The sequence below is a fragment of the Eurosta solidaginis genome, chromosome 1 (genome assembly GCF_040869045.1).
Source record: "Eurosta solidaginis isolate ZX-2024a chromosome 1, ASM4086904v1, whole genome shotgun sequence".
Taxonomy (NCBI): Eukaryota; Metazoa; Arthropoda; class Insecta; order Diptera; family Tephritidae; genus Eurosta; species Eurosta solidaginis.
In genome coordinates, this window is record NC_090319.1 from 202,865,748 (window position 1) to 202,877,107 (window position 11,360).

At 32.7% G+C, this 11,360-nt stretch overlaps 1 long non-coding RNA gene across 1 annotated transcript; it reads right to left on the bottom strand.

Annotated features, from left to right (window-relative positions):
• Nucleotides 1–10,504: 10,504 nt before the first annotated feature.
• Nucleotides 10,505–11,037, bottom strand: LOC137240653 (uncharacterized). Its single transcript, XR_010949795.1, has 3 exons — nt 10,816–11,037; nt 10,658–10,761; nt 10,505–10,579 (listed from the first exon to the last, which is right to left on the bottom strand). It is a non-coding gene; the product is annotated as an uncharacterized lncRNA (long non-coding RNA).
• Nucleotides 11,038–11,360: the final 323 nt, after the last annotated feature.

Genomic DNA, 11,360 nt, shown 5'->3' on the forward strand with positions numbered 1-11,360 from the left:
ACTGTTTTTTAAATAATTTCGATATTTTTGATGAAAATGCAGTTCTGTAGCCCATTTAAGGTCGTCCAAATCAAAGATACTTTTTATTTGTGATTTGAATCTCCATCCAAATCAAAGATATTTTTTATTTTTGATTTGAATCTCTATCCAAATCAAAGACTCTTTTTTATTTGTTATTTGAATCTCCTCACAAATACTCTTAATTTGTGATCCGAAACACATTTTATTCTTTATTTAAATTTAAATTTTTTTTTTTTCAAATGAAAGATACATTTTTTTTTGGTTTTTGTTTTATGTATTCGTGATTCGTATTTGTATTTCAATTAAAAAATAAAATATATCTTTGATTTGAAAAAATTTTCGAATCACAAATCAAAAGTATTTGTGCGTTGGAAGGAGATTCAAATAACAAATAAAAAGTATCTTTGATTTGGATGGAGAATCAAATCACAAATAAATTAGATTTTTGGATTCATGATTCGTTCAAATAAAAATCACGCAACTCTGGTACATTATCATACTAAATTTAAATGGGCTAAAAATATTTTTCAAATTTTTAATTTGGCGGGGTTGTAATGCTATGCCAAACTTAACATTTTGCATGGAAGTCTATAATTATAAAGGACACCATAGCATTGAGCTTAAACTTTAAATATTAGTTGTAATGGCAATAACACTTGCCTTTACATTTTGGTTGCCAAAGGACAATATACATAAATATAAAAAAAAATGTATTTCAAATTGCCTCTGTATGTACAGTGCCGAACGTAAATACTGGCACACTTTATTTTTGCAATTTTCACTCATATCTTCTTCAGTAAAATTATTTAAAATAATTTTGTCAAAAACTATGTATTAAAATCAATGCAAAAACTAATTTTTGTTTAAAACATGTTTGCAAAATTCATGAAAATTATTATGGCTTTTATTATTATGAAAATACATTTTGGCTTTTTGACAAAGAATAATATTAAAAATAACGCTAGCCTATATATTTTTAGTTCTGTTGTCAAAGGACAATATAAATATAAAAAAAATTGTATTTCAAATACATTTGTACCTTATTTTTACTACACGTTTTGACTATGTTAACATAGAATTATATTGAAAATAAAGAACTTCTTTCAAATACATTTGTACTTCCTGTATTTCTCATTTTTGGGTAGCTAATATTTTGTATATTTATAACCGCACTTATCTGGGTTTCGCGATTGATTCAAATGCAAATCACGCAACTCTGATAGGTCTTATATTGGAAAAAGATTAAGACTTTAAAGAAATGATATAAAGGTTTAAAAAAGTCAATATGAGTGCGGCTATAAATATGTACAGTGGCTCACAGCTTCAATCATCCACCTTGATTTTCCAAAGTTTTGTTCGATTAAATAAGCAGGGGTTATTTTCAATAATTTTCGATTCAAATATAGTAAATTCTATAACAGAAAACACATAACCAAATTTCGAAGTTTATTTAAAATTCAGGAAAGTTCATCAAACTTTAAAAAAAAGCTATCAAAATTTTCAACTTTTTATCAATGTTTTTAGAACATTTTTGGGTATGCAATTTTGTAACTTATTCAATTTAAGTATAATAATGTGCCGGCTGGAAGTACCTCAGATTTTTTCCTGAATTTTCCGAATTTTTTTCGTCGAATTTGTTGAGAATTTTCTTCCCTACAACGCATGGACAAAATTCTATTTTGTACGGAAGAAAATTCTGTACACCTTCGACAAAAAAATTCGGAAAATTCAGGAAAAATTCTGAGGTACTTCCAACTTGCACATTATTATACTTAAATTGAATAAGTTACAAAATTGCATAAACAAAAATGTTCTAAAAACTTTTAGAAAAAAGTTGAAAATTTTGATGGAAATTTTTTAAAGTTTGATGAGTTTTCCTGAATTTTATACAAACTTCAAAATTTGTTTGTGTGTTTTCTGTTATAGAATTTACTATATTTGAAACGAAAAATATTGAAAATAACACTGTGAGCCACTGTATATCGTAAAATGAAGTACGTACACTCATGCTCAAATTAATAGGCACAAAATTGAAAATGAAATGATGATAATTGATTGAGTATTTTGCAAAATTAGCAATCGTATAAATTTTTAAAATAATTTTTTTTTCTTTCATTAAAGTACCTAAAACGTAAGTCATTTGTATTTATAAGCACCTTAACTTAATTTTGAAGTCAAGAGATTCTTATAAACTTATAAAATTATCTTTGACTTCAATATACATTTATGCTCATATTAATAGGTAGAAAATTGAAAATGAAATGAAATCAAATCATCAAAATTGGAAACTTTTTAATCCGAATTTCGAAAAGTTTTTTTAGTATGCAGTTTTGTAGTTCATTCAATTTTAGTACAATAATATGCAAGTTAGAAGTACATCAAAAGCTTCCCCGGATTTTCAGAGTTTTTTTTTTCGAGGGTGTTGAGTATTTTTTTCCATACGTTTCGATTGAAAAATCAATTTTTGTTCATGAGTTGTATGGAAAAAATACTCAACACCCTCGAAAAAAAAAATTGTGAAAATTCGGGAAAGCTTTTGATGTACTTCTAACTTGCACATTATTGTACAAAAATTGAATGAACTACAAAACTGCATACTAAAAAACTTTTCGAAATTCGGATTAAAAAGTTTCAAATTTTGATGATTTGATTTCATTTCATTTTTAATGTTCTACCTTTTAACATGAGCATAAGTGTATATTGAAATCAAAGATACTTTTATAAGTTTATAAGAATCTCTTGACTTCAAAATTAATTTAAGATGCTTATAAATACAAATGACTTACGTTTTACGTACTATAATGAAAGAAAAAAAATTATTTTAAAAATGTTTACGATTCCTAATTTTGCATAAAGGCGACTTAGGTTGCCTTGATATGTGACCACAGATATTCATAAAGGTTGGAGATTGTTATGGCGTGCTTTCGAGTTTTTTATTGCGAATTTGAGTCCTGTAAGGAAAATATATATATGTAAATATTAGTGAGAAATACACACATATGTCGTTGTTATTCACCTTATTCCTCAGGCTCATATTTTATCTTCATAAAGATGTTGCTCACCGATTGGATAGCTTTCATCTGTTTGTTTTCGCTCATTTCCCCTATGATGGACGTTATCATTTGTCCAAAACCGCGAACTGTATCATTTTCCGTTTGCCCCATACGTTCTTTATACAGCTCTTTATACATATGGACCACCTTCCGAAACTCCCCATCTCCGTCGTTATCGATGAGTGGTCTTTTTCTCGATCTTTTAGGGGTTGGGGAAGGAGTTGCGATTGGTGCCGGAGTCGGAGAGGGCGTTGCGGTCGGTGCCGGGGTAGGTTGGGAACAGTTCATTTCCTGCGATAAGTCGAAAGACTCCATAAAATTGGGTGACGCCATGAAAGGAGGTGTGCTTGGGGAATTTTTCTCTGTGCCCAAAATGTTGCTAGTACTTCAAACGCTGTGAAAGAAATTATAAAACTTGTAAGTTATCGATAAATAAAAATTTAACTGGTTTAATGTGCCCTCCTCTCTTCACAGCACTTCATCCAGCATATTTTAAGGTGAAGGATGTTCTTCGGGCTAAAAAATTGATGTGCTGACTGGATCATGTGTTCCATTTTTGTACTCCTTAGCTGATTGAACGGACCACCATAGTACCCCATAATATATCCTGGCTCATTTAAAATATGTGGTCCAATTTACATGACGATGTCCTACGAGAGGACCACCTACTCCTGCTCGATATGTTTCTCAGTACTCCATGAAATACCCATGCGAGAGTAGATACTCTCAAGTAGATACTCCACGGAGTACTCACAAGCAAAGCGAAGGCAGGAGTAGGTGGTCCTTTACATACTCCTTTATGCTGAAAATGGAACACAAAAATTTTCATAGCACATAAAGTCCATCTAAGTTTATTTGATAAACTAGTTCTAAAGTTTCTCGTTCATGCTTTGAATGGAACAAATTGCTCAACACCCTCGGCGAAAAAAATTTTGAAAATTCAGGGAAACAGAGAATCATTAACTGTGCCAAGAGTCAATCCCAGGAACTGGTGTTTCACCCTTAACCAATTACATAATATTATGTTTCTCCTATCATGACGATGTCGCGCAGCGAAAATATTTATTTATTCTCCAAATGAAATCGCAAAGAATATATTTTATGGTATTTAGCAATACCAAACGCGCCTATCGATCACCAGTATTTCTGCACCTTTCAGGAAACCATATGCAACGACATGGAAATGCCGGAAAATTTTTAACTTTGCCTACAAATATCACTTGAAAAAAATTACAAAATAGATTTATGTTTTCGGACTATCGATATTGAAGTCAAAATGCGTCTTTTCGACTTTTTCGTATCTCTTTTAGCAGATGCGCCCTAGAGAAAAGGACTAACACTATTGTCAAAAGAGCACTTATATACTAAAATACTTACGGCCTGGACTTTACGAACTCGTTTAAAAAGCTCATACTGGTAAATAATGGCCAACATTCATTGATCGCCGCAGCACTTCCCGAGGGTGCGTCGTGCTTTCGCAACTCTTTTTCCCGCAGATACTGCCACCGCTTTACACACTCATTGACTATCAAAAACAAACATGTTTATAATAGCAACACTTTTGTTGCCTCCGTCAAGTGATATGGTAACCATGTTCTAATATCATATCAACTGTCATTCTTTCTCTTGATATATAATTCGCTATTCTTTATATTAAATTTGTTCTTTTTTATTCTTATATACTTTGTGTACATGCATATACGATAAAAGCATTTGACAGTTAGAAAATCGCGCCACATTCCCTGAGAAAAAGCGAGAGAACATGAATTGTTTTAACCCTTAGAAGCCTGATTTTCTAAACTAAATTTAAAAAAATATTAATAGATTTGTTTACATATCCCTTTAAAGGAGAAGGTAATAAAAAAGTTAAATTTTAGTTTTTATGCATTTATTTAACAAAATAAGGCAGGTATCATTTTTGATACTTTGGGCATTGAAGCCATACATTTGTGGTAGTAACTTTTAGTTGTCTTTGTCATGAAACAAAGCAAAGCATTGGTTGTTTTTGTAATCGCATAAAGAAACCTTAAATTTAGGACAGGACCAGGAAGTAAGCTTTTTACAATTATTGTATTTGCATTTATTTCTTGAATTCATAAATTCTTTTTCATGTCAAACTCGGTCGTAAGGTACATCGGTTGAAGGTAAAACCTGCACTCCCGCTCGGTGTCTTTTCGATGGCGCTGGTGACTCTTCTTGACGATTATTGCTGCTTGGTCTTCCCCTTTTATTTTCAGGCCGACTTTGATACCAACATAAAGTATCGGCAAGCTCAGTCCTAAAGTCGGCAAGGTTCAAAATATCATTTTGATACTTACTTTTTATTGCACCAACCTTTTTGTACAATACCCACGAATTTATTACCGTCATGTCCAGCAGGTGATAAAACATCCGCATATTCAATTTCCTTGATTTTATTCGGATAGGATATCGGCCGATAAAAATATCCATCAGATCAACACCTCCCATATGGGTATTGTACTCTTTTATTGTCTGAGCGCATGGTATTTGGACATTCATTTTTAATTTTTTGTCATACCGCTTTATAGTCGTAGCTGGTTCAGAACCAACATACATGGAAAACAGTAGAACTTGCTTGTTGTCTTTCCAACTTGTTGCCGAGTACTCTGTTCCTTCGAAAGTGGCAACATTTTTATGGAATGTCCCTCTAGGTACGCTAGACTTCATAATTTCTTTTTTCTCAGGCAACTTGCAAGATTTTCCAAGTCTGTTTCTTTGCACAGTGCAAAGACAATAAATTCCTTCCTTCGCTAAGAATTGTAGCAAAGGAATACTGATATAAAAGTTGTCAAAGCATACAATATGACTCCCATTTCTTGGGAGTGGACGCAATAATCGAACAACTACATTTGACACTGCTCCCAGGTCAGTCTCGCCAGGGCCTGAATTACGTATTCCGTGAACTGAACACTCGTCTCTTAAAAATACTTATTTGGTATTACGTGATACGTGAACGAATACCTGCTATCAAGATTCGGTATTATATGTTCAGAGAACGTACACAAAAAGACATTCGAGTGCATTTAAAATTGGTTTTAGTTTGAAAATTAAACGAATTAATTTATAGTTCTTACGTTTTAAATTTGTTTTTAAAAAAGTAAAGTGATCTTAGCACAACTAAAAAGGAAAATTTTATCAAACTGTGATCAACCTACAATTATAAAAAGGAAATTTTGGAGATTAATAATGTAAGTAAATAAATACAAAATTAGTTAAAAGTATTTATAATATAAAATGTTGGTTTCCCCAAAGGACGCATCTAAATAAGCTTAATTATAAGCAAAAGGAGATGATGGGAGAATTTATGCAGCAGCACCCCAACCTGGCCAAAAACATCATACCAAATTGTGCCCAAGGAAAGGCGAGATCTCAACGATTGTGGGAGGATCTATCTAAAAAACTTAACGCTGTAGGCCCACCTATGAAAGATGCAAAAATGTGGAGAAAGGTAAATCAAACAACCGATCGGAACACTCATCTGTTGGTATGATAATTTGTAATTTTGTGATATTTAAAATTTGTAGGTATATGCTGACCAAAAATACCAAGCGAAGCGAAAACTAACTTTTAACCGGAGGTCAAAGTCTCGGACTGGTGGAGGAGGAGAAATTGATAACATCAGCGGAGGAAAATATCATTGAAGCAAGCGGGTTATAAGCGACGGTTGAGGGTCTGCAAACAGTGCAAACCTGGGGTAACATCTCGAAGGGTTCTTATCAACACCTTTTTGAATCTCCAATCGAAGTAAGCAAGGACTTTGACGAGATTGAGTTTTTGCAGGAGGAGATGCCTTCAGTTGAAATTGATACAAACAACTCAACAACTTCGACACGGAAGATCAAAGTTTCTGATTATGACATTGAGGAATATAATGTCCTAAATTAACACTTTTGGAGCAAAATTTAAAATCCGCAAATGAGGCAAAGCTCAATATGGATGACAAGCTTAGCAGACTCGTGGAGATTCATGAGCGGATGTTGCAAATCCAGGAGCGGACGCTACAGATCAGGGAAGAAAAACACAAACGTTTTTGTGCCCTGAACGATTTATTAATAGAACTGAGGAAGCGGGACTTAAATCCATTTTCCCATTCCGAATAAAGTGATCAAATCTTGTAAACTTGTGTTCGCAAAAATAGCGACAATAATTTTTCCCATATTGATTTTATATAGTTTTTTTTATAACTAGCGTACCCGGCAGACGTTTTCTTACACGAAAATTGTTTTTCCTACATTTAAAAAGTGAGCCCCATCTCCCCTCTTCACTCTCAATCCCATTCTCTTCTACTATATTTTTCTTCTTATTCTTCTCCATACCTTATTCCATTTATCTCTCTTCCATTCCAAAACGCACCCCACTCCGACATCTACTCGAACTCTCTGTCCCTCTCACTATCCCACTCCCATAACCATTCCTATTTTCATATCCACTCCAGCTCCCATCCCGATCCCACTCTCCAACCTCAATTTTTTCAGATATGGAATCCCCATACAAAATATTGAATACCTGTTCAAAATAATTTCGGAAATGTAGCGAATTAAAATGTTTCCTAAAGGGGGGCGTGGCACCGCACATACGTTCTGAGGCTGTACAAAGTTTGCCGGGTCAGCTAGTTATTAACATTTTTATCACATATATACCCAACAAACAAAGTAAACGTAATGTAAATTTATAAAGTTATCTCAAACAAACACTAGGCTTACAAAACGTTGATTTTTTGTTTACAAATTGTTTAGAATTAAGCTTGAAATAATCGAAACGGCTTACTTCTAAGCTTATAAATGTAAATTTATAAAAAAATTCGAAAAGAAAGCTTGTTATAAATAATTTCCCGAAACTTTTTATAAATGATAATTTTTATTTCAATCATTTCAATAATATTAAGAAATACATATGTGTATGTAAATTTACATATGAATTAATTCTGAATTTCATTCATATATTAAATAAAGAATGGCTGCATTTCGAATAAGTTGTAGGAGAATTCAGGAAACGGTTTAAATGAAGCCATTCCCTCTCATGAAAATAATTTAAAATTTTCGAAGTTGAAAAATATTGGCAAATAGTTCTGTCGTCTTTTTTGTAAACATTTACAATTTACTTTCACAGCTAATTTGCATATCAACATTTTGTCACAAAACTTATAAAATGTTTTCTGAAAAAAAAAAATATATATATATATATATTTAATACTGGAATCGTTTAACACAACAAGTTTACTTTAAATTACTTTTCAAAACATTTACAGAAATGCCTGTTGGGTATGTATATAAGAACTGAAATTAAAATGTTGAACCTTATTTAAATCTTGAACGTAAAAATTGCCATAGTTTTAAGGGATAGTATTTATTATATAAATATATATATACATTTATTGAATACAAAAAATTTATTGAACTGCAGTCATATTTTTATTTTTTAGTATAGTTATTTTTAAATACTATAAATTTAGTTATACAAATCATGTAATGATTTTAGCTAATAAATAAAAAAAATTCTGATAAAAATTGCTATTCTTTTTATCTCTTATCTTACAGGTGCATATCGTTAGCTTAATTCACAAAGGCCCTAACCAATAGATTTTTTACAGATTGAAATGTTAACGACAAGTAAAATATTTGCCACGATGAAAGTTGGCGTTATGTTAGTATACAAGAGGTGGGAAGATCCCAACTTTTTTTCTTGGAAACACGGGGTGGCGTCTTTAAAACCTTGTCCGAGCTAATTTCGTTTCAATTTAATTATTTTCGTTATTTTTTGGAAAGTTATATGTCAATAATGTTTCCATTTCGATTTCGCACTCTTTCAATTTATCGTTGGATTCTCTAAGCACGTCAACTTCATCTTTAAGCTGTATTAACTCAGAAGTGTTTTTCTTTAATGAAAAAAGATAAAATTAATACGTAAATGAAAATAGCAAATCTTTGGTTGCATTATAAATATGGACGATATTTACTATCAGATCGTCATTACGCTGTTTTATTATTTGAATTTCCTTTCACAATAACGTACAGAACCAGCTTGAACTGGACCCAGTGATACACGATCATTACCAATTTGAGCAGTTGTATTTTCCAACCGATGAACTTCATCCTGCGGCATCCTTAAGCTCTTGTTGTATTTTAGATTTTTCTTCTATAAGTAATAAAATCTGTAAAACATGAAATTTAAAAAAATTACATTTTTTAAGTAAAACTCAATTCCACCAAATACCTTTTTATCAGATTCAAAACACTTTTGAGACAAAGCATCTCTTTCTTCCTGCAATATTTTATAATCGAAATTAGCTATACTTGACGAACTACGATATGAACACTCTCCATGCCAAGTTGACTCAAGATCTTGCAGCGCTCGCATTATATTAGCTTGAAGTGATTCCACTAAGCACGTTATTTGTCGTATATAATCTGCTTGGTAGCACAATTTACTGCGCAACCTAGTATAAGCTGTAAAAAATGCTCGAGCAGGAACGCAGGATCAGATTTTTCGGAAATACGTTGAGCATCAGGTTGAGGAAAATCTGCTAATGAATAACTTAATACATCGCTGTAATAATCATGTACACCTTCAATAACTTGCTTTAAATTGCTCATCCTCAAGCGCCAATTTATTACTGTGCTTATTTTGGACAACCAAGCATCTGTAAACATAAAAGGATTATTATAGTTTATTTAGTTATTTTTCCTGAATTTCTCACACTTACCTGTAAAAACGTCTGGAGCAAATTGGTGTAAGGCTTGTGCCAGAGCCACTCCAAGTAAGTTCTCAACTTACATTGCCTATATTATGTGTAATTGACACACTTTTTTGAAAAAAATTGCCAAAATATTACATCTTAAGCCAAACTTGCTGCTAAGAACTTCAGACAAGACGCCTGTATATTAACTTTTGTGATTGGCCATTTGTATTTTAATTAAGAAGGGATTGCTTTATTTGGTTTCGAATATTTTGACCAATTCCTAAAATTTGTGTGTGCTCGCCTATATCAATATCATTCACAGCAACATCATTGGCAGTTACACTTGGTTGGTTAAAAGGGACTTTAAATTCCATACATATGTTGTGTGGAGCTGCGCAAACGTTGGAAAACATTGTCACCTTTTGTGGGGTATATCTTCCGCGCTTATCGTTGCATAGTATTTTCTACCGCCCTTTGTAAATACCAATTGTTCTCTCCACCATACATCTGACTTTTGAGTGAACGGCATTAAATACACTCTCACTTGAACCCTCCGCAGGATTTCTGTATGGGGTTATACACCAAAGTTCAAGTGGATAGCCGGAATCACCTAATTAAATGAAAGTAGAGAATAAATGCCCATAGTTCATACTATACCAAGTAACCACGAATTATTGTTAGAATTTATTTCAAATTTCTCTTCTAGCATTATTCTTTGTTCTGATTGCTGCCATACAAAGGAATCATGTGCAGCCCCTCCATATCTAGCATTTATTGCATTAATTTTGTATTGGTGATCGCATATCTGCAGCAAGATACGTGTTTATACGGATAAAATAATTCTTTCGATCGTTATATTCTTCGAAGTTTATATTTAACTTACAATCATTACATTTAAACTATGAAATCCCTTACGATTAAAAAACATATGTTCGTTTTCGCTGGGTTTCTGCAGGCCAATATGGGTACCGTCAATACATCCAATTACTGTAGGAGGGAAAAGTTTAGGCGCATCCAAAAAAATTTATTTCATTTTCTCACCTCGTGGTATCTTATACTTCTCGTAGAACCATTCCATACAGCCACTCAAACTCTCCAGTGTAAAACGGATATGTTCTGGACATAGATTTCTTTCTATTTCAGTCACTACTATGGTGCTCAATTTTGAAACCAAGCTTTGACTCATTCCCATAAGGTAATCGTCCCCTACCGCCCGCTGGTAACTGCCACTTCCAAGAAACGAAAGCGTTACTGCCAACTGGAGGATGGGTGGTGCAGCTGCTGAGGAATGGCAATTGAAATTTGTATTCCTCAGGACATAATTAAATGCTGCTTTATTAAGACGAAACCTTTTAATGAACCTAAAAATTAGCCAGTTATATAAACGATTCGGTAACAGTTCACAAATGTTCAAATTATAGTGAAATTATAAACGAACTTACGCATTTTCAGACAAAGAAAGAGGATTGCTTTTGTCTCTTAGCTGCCGTCTTACAACCTTCTGGTAATGCCTATCCACGTCTTCGTCGGAACTTTCTAAAAAGAAAAGTAGTTCCGGCTCCATGTTTTCAACTCTAAGAAACTAC